The following is a 16,314-nucleotide window of genomic DNA, read 5'->3' on the forward strand; positions in this document are numbered from 1 at the left end:
TTAGGGATATGCAATCTCTGTATGAGTACTACAGTGCTAAACAGCTTTGGATGTGCGCTGACATTCAGGATCAGTTGCGTCTTCATCATCTTTGAAGCAGATGGAGAAACCTCATTTAACATAAACCACCAGGTCTACTGCATCATATAATTACTAAGCCTTTCTTTTTGGTGAATTTGATATTAAAGTAGGAAAAACACTTGTTGAACAATTGTTGAATTGTGGCCCTAAAAAACAAGTGTATATATCTAAGGTTGTGACTGCTCATTTGCACACAAATAATCTAGTGTTATATTTCTAAAGTTAGGTTGATGAACATTCCTGGATGTGGTCTTTCTTACAAGGATTGTATTTGTATTTCCTACAAGAATTGTATTTGTTTCTTCTTCTAGCCTCTCTGACTTGTCTTCAAAACAGCCAAGCTGTCCCCCTGATGTGCTCATTCATAATTGTCCATCCTTGTCACTCCTAAAGAGAATCTCAACATCCTCATCTCTGCTACCTCCATCTCTGCCCTATGTCTTTTCCTCACTACTACAGTCTCCAACCCATACAGCATAGCTGGTCTCAGTACTGTCTTGTACACCCTTCCATTGATTCTTGCTTATCTCATCTGTCACACAGCACTCTGGCTCATTTCTCTACCCACTCCTGTCATACACTTTCTTTAAATCCACAAAGACACAGTGCAGCTCCTTTTGACAATTTCTGTACTTCTCCATGAACATTCTCAGTGCAAAAATTGCATTGGTAGTGCTCTTTCTGGGCATGAAGCAATACTGCTGCTCACAAATATCCTTTTTTAGCCTAGCATCCACTACTCTTTCTTATAGCTTCATTGTGTGGCTCATCAACTTTATATTTCTGTAGTTGCTACAAATTTGCACATCACCCTTGTTCGTAAAGATCGGTACTAGACACTTCTCCTTCATTCCTCAGGCATCTTCTCACTCCATAACTCCATTGCTATCTCTTCTAGATACTTTCACACCTCTACAGGTAAGTCATCTGGACCAACAGACTTTCCACTCTTGATTCACCTCAGAGCCTTCCTCACCTCATCCTTTCCAATTTTCTGCTCTATAATATTCACCTCTTCCCCTGTCCTTCCTTCTCATTTTTCTCATTCATCAGCTCCTCATAATACTCATTCCATCTTTTCTGCACACTCTGCTTGCCTGTTAGCACCCTTCCATCTCTATCTTTAATCACCCTTATCTGTTACACATCCTTCCTATCCCTGTCTCACTAATCTGTAGAAATCCATCTCTCCGTACCACTCACCATATGCTTTCTGTTTGGCTTCTGACATGAGCCCTTTCACTCTGCGCTGCGATTCTTTCTAATCCTGACTACTTTCTTCAGTCCTTTCTATGTCCCACTTCTTTTTAGCTAGCATATCCCTCTGAATGCTGTCATTTACTTCCTCGCTCCACCACCATGCTTCCTTATCTTTTTTCTCCTTCCAGACAACACACCTAGCACCATCCTACCTATCTCTCTGATCGCTTCTGCTGTAATTTTTCCAGTCATCTGGAAACTCTCCCTGACCACTTAAGCTGGTCTTCGCTTCTGTCGGAATTCCTCAAGACATTCTTTCTTTTTCAAATTCCACCACTTTGTCTTCTTTTCTATCTTTCCTCTCCTCTTCTTGCTGACCACCAGAGACATCTTACATAACACTATCCCATGCTGTCTGGTTACAATCTCTCTTACCACCACTTAGCAGCCACTAATCTCTCTCAGATTGCCTTGTCTATATAGAATGTGGTTTTCCTGTGTACTCCTACCTCCACTCTTATATGTCTTTCTTCCCCTCTCTTCTGGAAATAAGTGTTAACTACACCCATTTCCATCCACTTAGCAAACTCCACCACCATCGGTCCTTCTAAGTTCAGTTCCTGAACACCCCATCACCTACTCATCACCTCTGTTTCCCTCACCAACATGCCCATTGAAGTGTGCTTCAATCGCTCTCTCCCATCTGGAAATACTCTTCATCACCTCATCTAACCCACTCCAGAATCTCTCCTTTTCTTCTAGCTCACAGCCTATTTGTGGAGCATAACCACTGACGACATTCAACATTACCCCTTCAATTTCTAAATTCAAATTGATTAGCCTGTCTGACACTGTCATAACAATAGGAAACAGGAGTGTAGACAGGGAGGAGCAGACGAAGGCGGGGCAGACACGTGACGAAGAACATAAACAGATGCACTTGGCCAAAGTCTGGGCTGAGTCATGACAGAGCCCCCCCCAAGGTCGCGGCTCCCGACGCGCCAACCCATCTTGATGGTCCCGACAGGGTCCAGGTGGGGGGAGCAAGGCACACGGCGAGGCAGGTGGGGGGAGCAAGGCACATGGCGAGGCAGGTGGGGGGAGCAAGGCACACGGTGAGGTGGTGGGGGGATCAAGGCACAAGGCGAGGCAGGTGGGGGGAGCAAGGCACACGGTGAGGTGGTGGGGGGATCAAGGCACAAGGCGAGGCAGGTGGGGGAAGCAAGGCACAAGGCGGCACAGCCAGAGAGGAACAAGTGACGTCCACAGCCGAGCAGGGGGAACGAGCGATGTCCACAGCTGAGCAGGGGGAACGAGCGACGTCTACAGCCGAGCAGGGGAAACGAGCGATGTCCACAGCCGAGCAGGGGGAACGAGCGACGTCCACAGCCGAGCAGGGGGGACGAGCGACGTCCACAGCAGAGACACACCGCGGCCAGTCCCACCTCTCAGAAACCAGGAATGGGGAGGGAGGGCAGGGAAGAAAAAAAATCCTCCACAGAACAGAAAATCCATAGAGGCAAAAAATACGGGCCTGCAACACCCCCCACGGACAGGAAGTGGGGCGACGTCCTCCACGGAACCCCAATTTGAAGCGACGCCCCCCACCGGACAAATGTGTGGCAATGTCACAGGGCACCGAAAAAACAAAACAAAACTCGGGCTGGCGACATGGCCCGCAACCCGGAAGTGAGGCGGCGTCCCCCGCGGAGGAACCGGATGCGGAGCGGCCCTCACCGAAAAAACGCGGACCAATGTCACCAAACCCGTGAAGTCCAGGGGGGAAAAAAAAACAAACAAAAAAACAAAAATGCTCCCACGATAAGCCGGTCCAAGCTGCTATCCTGCTGGGTCCTGGTGCGGCGGAATCTTCTGTCATGATGCGGGGTAAGGAAGCGGACCCAAACGCAGGATAGCCAAATCAACAGGGTTTAATAACAAAAGAACATGAAACACACGGACTAGAGACAGGAAAAAGACAACAGTAGATTCTGTAGATGCAGCACAGTTAAATAGACACGGTGATCACAACAGGAAACAGGTGTGTAGACAGGGAGGAGCAGACAAAGGCGGGGCAGACACGTGACGAAGAACGTAAACAGATGCACGTGGCCAAAGTCCGGGGTGAGTCATGACAGCCACTCTTTTCACCTTTAAACATTCCTCACAAACGTATCCTTCAGGATAACTCCTACCCCATTTCTTCCTCTCCACATTATAATAAAAACTTTTGTATCCCCCTCAAAATAATAGTTGCTTGCTCCCGTTCCACCTGGTTTCCTGCACACACAGTATATCTACCTTCTTTCTCTCCATTATGTTTGCCAGCGCTCTACCTTTGCCCATTATTGTACCAATGGTAAGAGTCCCTATTCTCAGACCTATACTCCTGCCTATCCTCTTCTCTCCCTGGCTATGAACCCTTCTCCCCCCTCTCCTTCCTCGACCAACAGCTGACACGGGCCTCGACCGATCCGGTATGGAATTCACAATGACGTCTCACATGTTTAAATTTGGCACATTTTACACCAGATGCCCTTCTTTATGCAACCCTATCAATTATTCGGGTTTGGGAACGGCACAGAAATCACTGGTTTGCAACCCCTGTGGTTAGTTTTAGAATTGTATTTGTTTGGACATATAAAATAGACAAATTGATTCCTCTATATTAGTCTAGGGGGAATAACTGTGCTACTGTAGGTATTTACGTAACACTGAAAGAGAGAAAGGGCATCTGGATTGTAATGGTAATTATAGTTAACACAACACAATGTACCCTTAAAGATCTTCCAATTCTCTGGCCAGAAATAAATAACCCTTAACACTGGCCAGAAATAAGTAACCCTTGTAACACACCTTGTAACACAATTAAGCAGATCATAATCAACAAAAAAATGCTTCCTACAAACCAAAATATTTGCCATGTTCAACTGACTTCCAGGAGTTGGGTCAATTCAGGAGATATTTTTATTTATTTATTTATTTATTGCAATTGACCCACACTAGAACTTTCTTGGAAGTAGACTTGGACCATGCTGGTCAGACTCTCACACTGGTTGTTTTGGTCTCCTTTGGAGTGTGATTGCTGTGATCTCACCTGGCCAAAAAAACTGCAATGAGGAAGAAAACACATCAGGGCACCATTTTCAATGTTCTTACCATCTCTGCATTACCTCCATCAATAGAAATAGTGAACAGGGAGAGCTTAGTTTTCCAAAGCATCTACTTTCACTAAAAATATTTTAATATCTAAAAATGTAGATTAAGACTTATGGATCTTGTTTAATTACATATTCAGTCAATCTACAGTGAGAAAACTGCCATCTTATTTAGATATTATTGCATATTTCTTCTCCTGCTGAATTTTCCACCTTGGTCCTCTTTCCAAAAATACGTTTATTATCCACTGAAGAAACTATAAATTGACGAAACCTCAGAGTAATATTTGTTATATCACAATAATGAATGTTCTAGCATAGATTCATTTTCAAATACATTAGTTATATAGACAGCTATAACTGTATCTGACAATGGAGTAGCAAAAAGATGATCTGTAAATGAAACAAAAAAGTTTTACAACAAACAAAACCAAAACAGACCCTTTCACTGAATGTTGTGTCCACACATGACTGCAAACATATGAGTATAAACATGGCTTTACAAATAAAGTGTGGTAAAGAATAATAACATCACCATAAACATATATTAAATGTTATAGCTCTGGCTTTTTGAACATCACAATGCAACACAAAATTCTTATAACCTATTATAAAAACAAAATCTACTTTTTATAGTTTACAGTTTCATCATTTTCTTTTTTTATGTTACAACATCTTTTAGCTCTGCACATTTAAACGTGTTCAGCAATGTAATGCTGTTATAATGGAAGTAAAACTGCTGCTATGTCCCAGAAACACCACTAGAGAGAAATGTAGCCCCACTTTAGCCACAATTCGCCACCTGAGTAATAAAGGGGAGGGTCGAGAACTAGCACTTAATCGCTAATGACTTCCACTTGAAAATATCCTGCTCTTCATAGGGTGTATAAGCAATTATCTCATGGCCTATGTAGTACAGTAATATAGCAGGTTGCAAAATAAGTGTGAAATAACTCTTGTTAGAGTGTGCATAATATAAGGAGCAATAAACATACACCTTATTGGTCATAATATGAGCTACAGTATGTTGTTTATAGTAGCAATTATTTCATGGCCCTGCTTGTATGTGTGCTTACTGTATGTAAGGAACAGGGAGCTGAATTTTAACTGATTTCTGCTACACAGCTACATCAAAAGAAGTGCACACATATCAGAAGTATTGATCCAAATCCACAACCTTTCCATATGTAGCACACATCAGTCTTGTTACACACTTTATGCAGTGCACTAATAGAGAGAGTAGGAACTTCCCTTATAAGTAGGGTGTGTCAGAGAGGTGGGGATAAAAGCAGTCCAGAAAAAGTAGCTCCACAGTTAGTAGGTGCCAAGTGTAGTTATCCTGCTGGGTCTGTGTCTGTGTCTGTTTTGGTTTCTGTGATTTGTTTTGTACTGGTTTTTTATTCTGTTTTCATGTTTTGTGTTTCCATGTTCATAGTGTTTCCAGCCTTTTGTCATTCTCCCTAATAAACCCCCCATTTTGTGTAATCCCTGCATTTGGGTCTGCAGGGACACCCCTTCCCTGTCAGAAGGACTCAGCCAGACACGGATCTGTGAAGACTCTCTGTACACTCTGGACTATTCTTTCTGGCCTTTTGGTGGACATGACTCCGCATTCCGTTCCTCCGCTTCACTTCCTGTTTTCCCATGAATAAAGTCACCTCAGTTCTTCCCCGCAGAGGATGTCACCAGCCTGCTCTGTTCTTTTATTTTTTTGCTTTTATAGGTGCCCTGTGACATGACTCCACACCTGTTCCTGTGGGGGACGCCACTTCACTTCCTTTTTCCCCTGGAGGATGCCGCCCCACTTCTTGTCCGCGTATTTCTGCTCGGCTGTCGATGTCGCCCGGCCCTTTTGCTCGGCTGTGGACGTCACTCTGGCCTTCTACTAGGCGTGTTCCTCGCTCCCCAAACCTCCTGCTTCACCGTGTTCTTTGCTCCTCCCCGATTGTAGCCAGGATCATTGCCTCTTTGGACTTTCAGGCATGTTTCTGGGTTGGCGCGTCGGGAACCGCACCTTGAGGCTTGGAGTAGGCAAGGCAAGTTTATTTGTATAGCACATTTCATACACAGAGGTCATTCAAAGTGCTTTACATATAAATTAGAAAACAATTTATAAGATAGAAAAAAAATATATGAAAAATAAGAAACACACGATAAAATCATAACAAAAACAAATAACAATTAAAGAAAATAAATGTGATTTTAATAAAAACAGTTTAAAATGTGTTAAAAAGAATAAAACAGGAGTAAAAGTGATTTGGATTAAAAAGTGCAGTCAGTGTGAAGAAGCACAGCACTCATTCAGTAAATGCAGAGTTAAACAGATGTGTTTTTAATCTTGATTTAAAAGTGTCTACTGTTGAAGCACATCTGATGTCTTCTGGAAGCTGATTCCAGCTATAGGTGGCATAATAAATAAATGCTGACCCACCTAGTTTTGAGTGAACCCTTGGTATCTCTAACTGACCTGATCCTAATGATCTGAGTAGTCTGCTTGGTTTATATTTAATTAGCATATCTGTAAAGTATTTCAGTCCTAAGCCATGAAGTGATTTATAAACGAGTAACAATACTTTAAAATCTATTCTAAATGTAACTGGAAGCCAGTGTAAGGACCTGAGGACTGGAGTGATGTGCTCAGATTTTTTGATTCTGGTCAGAATTCTGGCAGCAGTGTTCTGTATGAGCTGCAGCTGTCTAATGGTCTTTTTGGGGATCCCAGTAAGGAGTCCATTGCAATAATCTACCCTGCTGGTGATGAAAGCATGAACAAGTTTCTCTAAGTCCTGTCTTGAGACAAAACATCTAATTCTGGCTATATTTCTGAAATGGTAGTAAGCTGATTTGCTTATCGCTTTCACATGACAACTGAAATTAAGGTCAGACTCTAAAATTACACCAAGATTTCTGACTTTATTTTGTGTCTTTAGACCCCTAGAGTCCAGGTGTGTGTTAACCTTGAGAGTTTCATCTTTGTTTCCGAATACATTTATAGAATTTATAGAATACGATAGAATAGGGGAACATTCTGGCAGGTTTTGTCTTGTGCCATGTGCATTTGTTATTTTTTTGTGTATCACGTGTGTTGCCCTGCCCCATCCTTAATCCATTCCCGCGTCTGCACACCTGTTTCTTGTGTTTCTATGATTTCCTCCCCATTTAATCCTGTGGTCTTGCATCTGTTTTTTGCTGAGTCCTTGTCTCTGTGTCTGTTTTGGTTTCTGTGATTTGTTTAGTTCAATTTTTGTGACTAAAAATTTAGTGTTTTTGATCCTGTTCTTGTGTCTGGATTTTTTTTATCTGCAAAGACACCCCTTCCCTGACAGGGTATGGTTTAGCAGGTTTTCTACAGGTCATACATTGCACTTCAATGGAAATCATAGAACATAATAAATAGAATTCATACCGATTTCTAATTGGATATATAGTGGTGCCTTCAATAGGAGATTAAATCTATTTTGGACTTAACAAACACGGGATGCATAAGCAGGGTTCAAATAACGAGAAGAAAAAAATCTGTCTGCAAAAAAACTTGGCTACGGGCTCATTGCACAAATTTCATTGTTAAGTTAATTTTGGGCTCTTTCAACACACTGACAATGGCACTGTTCCCGCAAGAGTTACCGAAGATGAATGTCTGTGATTTTCATCAGATATGTAAGAATATTCGAAAGTTCCTTCTAGCAAACTGAACAAAGGCTTTAAAACCTTATTGAAAGTAGAAGTTCAAACGTATTCCAGCATTCAGTAGTTTTTCTCACCTTAAGTAGTACACTTCTATTGGGGGAATAGAGAGCACAATTAAAACAGGTTTCCTGTTTAACATATTGGAGAGATTTGGGGAGTTGATTCCTCAAATCCCTGACCGAATCCCCATATAGTGCACTACAAAAGGTGTTTGATTTTCAAATGGTGTCATATAAAGTGCATTGCCTAGGTTATATAAGTCAATATTTCTGATGTGATGTAGTGCAACTATATATGGAGTTTGAAACTGAATCCCAGTTGACATTTGGTTGGTTCTAGTGCACTAGCTGGGGAGTTGAAAGCTGTTGCATGTCTTTCAGAGGATGAAAACAGCAGTGAGATTTTTGGTTGCTTTTAATGATTAGGGCAGAAGCTTAAAGGGGCAATTAAAATGCATTTCTGTCATTTCCCCCCTTTATCTTATAATGACAATGCAATAAATATGGACAATGTGAGAAACTGTATGGAAATGTAAGCCTCAAAAGTATTTTTCCCTCATTTGAAATATTTACATAAGTCACATTTGTATTTGGCTAGCATTTGCCGGAATTCTGTATTTGGTTTACGTCAAAAATGCTTTCTGTATTATTTTTTTTAATTATTTTTATTATTATAATTATTATATATATCTAAATAATTAAATTAATCTTGGCCTTTGTCTCTGTGTTCTTTGGCAAACTTTAATTTTGTTCTCTTGTTTTTCTTAGACAGCAAAGGTTTCCTCTTTGCACACCTAACATGATAGTTAAAGTTGTTTAGTCTCTTTCTGATTGTATATTTATGCACTTTGAGGTCAACTGTAGCAAGAGTTTGCTGTATGTACCGTGATTCTTATATAAGCATCCTGCGGTCTGCCCTTTGAGGTGAATTTGCTTGGACTGCCTGACTGGGCCATGTTGGCAGTTGTTTTAAATGTTTTCCACTTGTAAATGAATTTCCAGACAGTGGAATGGACAATTACAAATTCATAGCCCTTACAAATACTTTTCATAGCCCTTACCAGACTCCTAAGCATCAACAGTCTTCTCAAGGTGTTCTGTAATAATGCTCTAATAAATTGCACCTGAAGTGATATACATGTATGTAGTTTTATCCAAAATACAAATAATTGTGGAGGTGTCCTTTTTTGTAAAATTACATTTTACAGATCATTTAACAAGGACTTTAACAAGGACTTTTAATGGTTTTATTTGTTTAGTTATATTACTGGAATCTTGAAATATAGATTCTTGAATATTGTTAAAATGAAGATCAAATGCCTATATGTTTAACTATGTAAAAATTGGGGTGTCCTGATTTTTTCACATAACTATTTTAATGATCAAGCTCAACTTGCAAAATAAATATTGTGTCACAGTGAAATGTTTGTTGTACACATGGAACTAGTATGACAAGCATGCATTCATTATGATGAGACTTCCACCGTTGTGATTTTCAAAGAGATGATATATAGATAGAGAGATTACTGGCTTATTAATAACATGAAGATATTTAATTCTAGGTTATCAAAAACTGTGAATAACACCACTAAGCTCAAGTGACAGGACAGACATGATCATCTGCTGATGATGTAATTAAGAGTTTAAGTAATGTGATTATCATACTCCAGACATGATGACAGACTAAAAGCTCTTGATAACATCAAAACATAACAAGACTGTCACATAGCTAATTTGAGATCACATTAGAAGCTAGCTGTACAGCTAAAAAAAAAAACATAAGTAACACTACAGGAACCCAAATAACCTATATTTTATCTTAAGTCAAGTACCAAACCCATTCAATGACAGAGAGCTGAATAGATGCTCTAAATAAGACCAATAATTAAGGTAGCATTGTTCACAATGTCCATTAATATGTGTAGCAACATCCTGGCTCCATACATCATTCAGTGACACTGTTTAATTAAAAATATATTTCAACAGTCTCCTTTGAACCTGCATCACTTATTCTAATCGCTTTGGCATTGTAGCATAAAAAGAAGCTCTAACACTAGCTTACACCTCATCTTGCCTTCATTAATAATACACTTTAAATTCCCACTCACAGTCTAAAGTGTGCACTCTCCACGACAGAGTAAGTGTGTAATGATCTGTAAAGAAATCCAACTCGACAAGGTGCCAGAACCTACAAATTCTGATCTAGACACCAAACAGTGATGGTTGCTTTTTGAGTTGAGAGAAACCGACAAGCCTTTACAAAGCTGAAGACAGATGAGTATAGTCGTGTCTTATTTCAGAGAAAGCAGGGGTGGTTGGTCATGTCAGTCTCAGTGTCTCACACATGAAAGGAATGGAATGGAACTGTCCGTTTATGCTCGATTCATTTCACACAATGAGCATCTGTTCCTGTTCTTGTCATTATATGTACGCCACTGTTGAACACAAGAGTGCACCAGGTAAAGGAGTAGAAATCTTACTTCCAAATGACTTTACATTGCACTACACAGGGTGTAGGAGCAATTATTTCAAGGCATATGTGATGCATTTATGTAGGGTATAGGAATCCCAAATGACCACCTACTGTACACATCCAACATAGTGCACATTTGAAATATAACAATAGAGGAAAAAAAGGTATAGAAAAGCTCTCAGACTAGTCTGGGACCCACTTCTCCCACCTGAGGCTACCTCACTGAATTTCACTTGAGTTAATCATTGGCCACAACCAAATCTATTATTTTTGTTCATATCACCCTGTGATTTTTCCCAAGTGAATTTAGTTGGTTCTATTTCTATTTTTATTATGAAGAAAGTGTTCATATTTGCAAAGCCCTTGACCCTTTTCTTTGTAATAGAGTTATATATATTCTGACTCACTATTGGACTGCATTACACAGAGTATATTTGTATATACCGATATATTATATCCTACTCATTGGATATTATATCAGGAGAGTCAGTAGAGGTCCATATTCATTTTTCTTCCCAACACAGTACACTTCCAACGAGAACCTGTGATTCTCTCACAAAATGCTGTTCTAAAAAACAATTAGTCAATGCTTTCTGACTAACCAAAATCAGGAATTCAAAAGCACTAGGTGAAAATAATTTATACTTTATACCATTTGTCTATAAGTTGCATGTGAGCCTCAGGTATTATCTTCTGAATTATAACTTGTCCTCACAAATCTATAACATGGAGATTGTCCATTTATCTCACCAGCTCTGCACTGCACATCGTTATGGTTCCTTACTTTTGACAATCCATACACTTTGATCACTTTTTTGTTTGTACTTGTATATAGAGACAAAAAGAAAAAGAAAAACATGAAGCAGGTTATTTCTCTCTTTAGAAATATTTCTCTCTTTATCTCTCTCACTCTGCTCCTATGGCAAGTGTGATTGGACTTTGAGGAAAAATCTGTGTGTCTTGATGTTTCAGGCCTCAGGAGACACCACTGTCTTGTGCTGACTTTTAAAAGTCCTACAAGAAGTGCAAAGAACCAAACATGAGAAACTAAAATCCAATTAAGTTAAAAAATGACAAATAGAGTAAATGTTGGACCAAAAATGCTTTCATCAAGCTGGATGACACAAGATGTAGTGATGTAAAAACATGTCAGATTTTGGCTTGTCTAAATATGCCTCTGTTTGTTGCCAGAATTGATTTCATGTTAGTTACACATTATAGATGGATTTTTCTTCTGTGCTTTACAAGCTTTCACAAGTATACGCATAGTAAAAATATTACAATGGAACACTGCTTTCCAGGGAAAAGGTAAGCACCACTATAGTACATGTGTATAACAATACATTATCTGGATCAATTTTTTTTCTTTGAAAACATTCAAAGATGTTTTTCTTTGAAAACATGTTTTTCTTTGAAAACATTCACTTTTTTCTATTTTTTTCTTAATAAATGTGAATCCTGCCATTGAAACCTAACCACAAACAAAGATGTCATGTCATTCATAACAAAGACCAATATAGAAAATATAATTTTATTATTACTACTAAATGTTCTAAATCTAATTTTACTTCAGTTAACTTTTTTGTTACGTTCCAGAAAAATGACTGGACATGCTTTCACAATCTACTATGAAGTGCTGCTAGTTACAATAAGGCCTTCTATGCAAAATGTCATTATAATGCTTATATGATTATTTAGGAACATTTATTAACCTTGGAAAATGGCCACTTAGGAACTGAGCATTAACTGTGTATTTTTAAAATTAAAAATATTTAATTATTATTTCTTGTTGAGCCCAGCAACAATATAATATAATATGATGGAAAATAATGTACTCATATCCAGTTACATTTGTATATGATACAGATTCATGTTTAATCACAGCAGTGTTTTCAGGTGTACTTATGCAAGAGACTCTACAGTCACTTGAAGTTTAATAACTTATACTCTAAAAATATCTTGATGTTTGTCTGAAGTGGCATAGAGGATGCTATAAAGAGTGATAGAAACAGATTTTTGGAATAAAGGATGATGCTGTAACTGTGTGCCCTCGTCAGCTTCCTTGACAAATACAAATGGGTTACAAGCGGAATGTAGTGGGGAGCAAAACACTTGTCCTTGGCAGCAAGAACAGCACAGTTTAACCAATTTATGTGACAATTTGTAAAGCTGTTTCCATAAAATATAAGCTGATCTAACTAGGTAGCATGCTATCTAGTGCTATAGCTAGACATGCTGCCTAATTAGCAGAATAAAAGGCAACATTTATTTGAAGGGCAAATACATTGGTCTTCCATAATACATTATACCAAATATTGCATAAACACCTATTGCAAATATTGTTGTATGTGTAATTTATTTGAACTTATCTTGTAAGTTATAGTATCCTTACTAACAGAACATTCATGATGCATTGAGAATTTTCAGTGTCCTCCTACTATATTCATTTTCAGAAGTATATTCAATGTATGTAGATTTTGTAGCATGAAAATGAATGCTACAAAACTGAAATTTTATAAGCTGCATCATAAATGTGCTGCTAGTAAAAACAAGATGATAGTATTATAGTCATATACTACATACCAATAACATAAATACAGTACCAATTTTATTCTGTCAACCCATAAAAATAATTGAAGGACACTATTCTGTCTTTCATATTTTCAAGAATAGACATTCACCCGAATGAAATTAAGAATGCTATTTTGAGTTGCTGTGTCTTTTGTGTCTGGTGCAGAGTGAGGCTGTTTTTTCCTGACAGTGACATGCCAAGCTTGTTTGTGTGTAAATTATGGAAGTTTTGTTTATGTTGATTTCCATCCTAGGCACAAAAAGAACTAAAATATATATACCTTTCTCTCTCAGGCCTTCATTCTCCTTCCATTGACTAGTGTCCCAGTGGTGCAAAAACGATCAATCTATATCAGAGATCATAGAAACCTAATCCCTAGCTGAGGTAATGAAGTCCCTTACCACTTTACTCAAGCTTTATAAGCATTCCTCCTGAGCATGCGGTTCTCAGTGCAAGCCCAATGCACTGTAGCCTGCTTTTGCTGCCCTCACAATGCCTGTGGTATCTATCAATCTCACAAATATGACACCTCAGGATGAACAGGGACCATACATTGAGCTCTTTGAACACACTGCAGTGTGTGTTGCAGGGTGTGACCAAAGGTGCAGTGGCCATTCAACTGCTTTCCCTGCTTTTGGGAAATCCCTTTGGCTTTGCATCAGCTTCCAGTGGAAAAATCAGCTGGACTACTGAGACCTGAAAAAAGTGATCAACCAGAGTGTTGGCTGAACACCAGAACAAGAGTGCCAGGGTTTAAAGGGAAGCTGTCTTATGTGTTCTCCCAGAAGCTTTAAAATCCCTGACTCAAGGAAGCAACACTGGCATTGTGGACCATGTGGTGCTGAACCTCTTATACGACATCCCTGGGCCTGGCTCTGAATTGGCCTGCTCATTAACTGAACTCGCTTTCCTTTATTACATCTCTCTCTCTCTCTCTCTCTCTCTCTCTCTCTCTCTCTCTCTCTCTCTCTCTCTCTCTTTCTCGGCACACTAAAATTTACAGGATCCATGTCTAGAAACCGAGTGGGTCCATAGGTCCAGCTCCTTGATGCATCACAGGCTTCCTCCAATTGAGCAGGACTGTGAGGCATTGGATAGTGCACAAAGGAAGAATGTAAAGTGCCCTGCACCTCCCCATTCATTAATTGTGTAGATGGGGAATACTTGTGGCTTAGGGAGGCAAAGAGAGGGCAATCAATGACTGCTCTAATATTGAAACAATCTGGAAATGGGCAAAGGGATTCGCTGGGGATTCCCCTCAGGACGAGCCCATGAGAGATGCTTTAAACAAAATAAGAGTCATTGTTGGTCAGGAATCAAACTATCAAATTACTAAATACAATGGTGTGAACTTCCTGATTTTTATTTTTTTGCACGTTTGTTACACTTTAATGTTTCAGATTATAAAACAAATTTAAATATTAGTCAAAGATAACACAAGTAAACACAACATGCAGTTTGTAAATGAAGGTTTTTATTATTAATGGAAAACAAAATCCTAACCCACATGGCCCTCTGTGAAAAAGTGTCTGCCTCCTCTGTTAAAACATAACACCAGCTGTGGGTTATCACAACTGAGTTCAATTTCTCTGGCCACATCCAGGCCTGATTACTGCCACACCTGTTCTCAATCAAGAAATCACTTAAATAAGACCTGATTGACAAAGTGAAGTAGACAAAAAGCTACACATTATGCCGAAATCCAAAGTTTTCTACAAAAAATCCTGAAGGACAATGTGTGAAGCAAACTTGGGTTCTGTAGCAGGACAGTGATCCAAAACACACCAGCAAGTCCACCTCTGAATGGCTGAAGAAAAACAAAATGAAGACTTTGGAGTGGCCTTGTCCAATCCTGACCTGAATCCTTTTGAGATGCTGTGGCATGACCTTAAAAAGGCGTTCATGCTCAAAAACCCTCCAATGTGGCTGAATTACAACAATTCTGCAAAGATGAGTGGACCAAAATTCCTCCACAGTGCTGTAGTGGACTCATTGCAAGTTATCGCAAATGCTTGATTGCAGTTCTTGCTGCTAAGGGTGGCCTGACCAGTTATTAGGTTTAGGGTGCATACACCTTTTCACACAGTGCCATATAGGTTTGGATTTTGTTTTTCTCTTAATAATGAAAACCTTCATTTAAAAACTGTATGTTGTGTTTACTTGTGTTATCTTTGACTAATATTTAAATTTGTCTGATGAACTGAAACATCACGTGTGACAAACATCAAAACAATAAAAAATCAGGACAATACAATACATTTTCACACCACTGTATGTTATTGTTAAAGGCCTTTTTCAAGCAATGCAAGACTTTTTTAAACAAAAGAATAATGCACCAGTTGCTGGAACTCATCATGAATGTCCGGCCGGGGACTTCCGGTTGGGCCTCGAAGGGATGTAGACGCGTCTAACTGAGCTCTCCCACATGAACCTTAAAATTTGTCAACAAGACACTTTTTTTCGTTGTTTGAAGCCCTACAGACATTGTGTGCATGGATAACATGTGATAATTTTTGTTTTTTATTTTGTTAATCGAGTTGAGCCTCTTATAAAGATGCCGGACCTGAGGAAGACTAGTAAAGCTAACAAACCAGCGGAAAGCACGAGCTCGGGGCAGTCAGCTATATTGCAAGCAATAAGTTCATTAAGAAATGAACTGCTTGCGAAAATGGATGAGAAAGTAGAGATGCAAAATGAAGAAATACGCAAACAAATCAGTGGTTTGAGAGATGAACTGAAGGGTGCAATCGATCAGGCTAACATCAAAGCTAATGCGCTAGAGGAGCGCATCGCAGGCTTGGAAACTGCAGCTAACACTCACTCGGATGCTATCACTAATCTGGAGCAACAGGTGACTGAACTGAAAAAAGAGGTGGTGAGTCTGGCGGCAAACGCTGAGGATTTGGAAGCGAGATCACGGAGGTGTAAATTACGCATCTTTGGGGTTAAAGAAGGACGCGAGGCAGGCGTTTCAGTGAGCACCTTCGTTGCAAACCTTTTACAAAAAGTGATGGGCCTGGACGTACCGCCCGTTATCGATAGGGCTCACCGTACCTTGCAGCAAGCCCTGGGAAATGGGCAGCCACCGAGAGCTTTTGTCGTCAAGTTTCACTACTATCGAGAGAAAGAAAGCATTCTACGAAA

Source organism: Tachysurus fulvidraco, chromosome 13 (genome assembly GCF_022655615.1).
Source record: "Tachysurus fulvidraco isolate hzauxx_2018 chromosome 13, HZAU_PFXX_2.0, whole genome shotgun sequence".
Classification (NCBI taxonomy): Eukaryota; Metazoa; Chordata; class Actinopteri; order Siluriformes; family Bagridae; genus Tachysurus; species Tachysurus fulvidraco.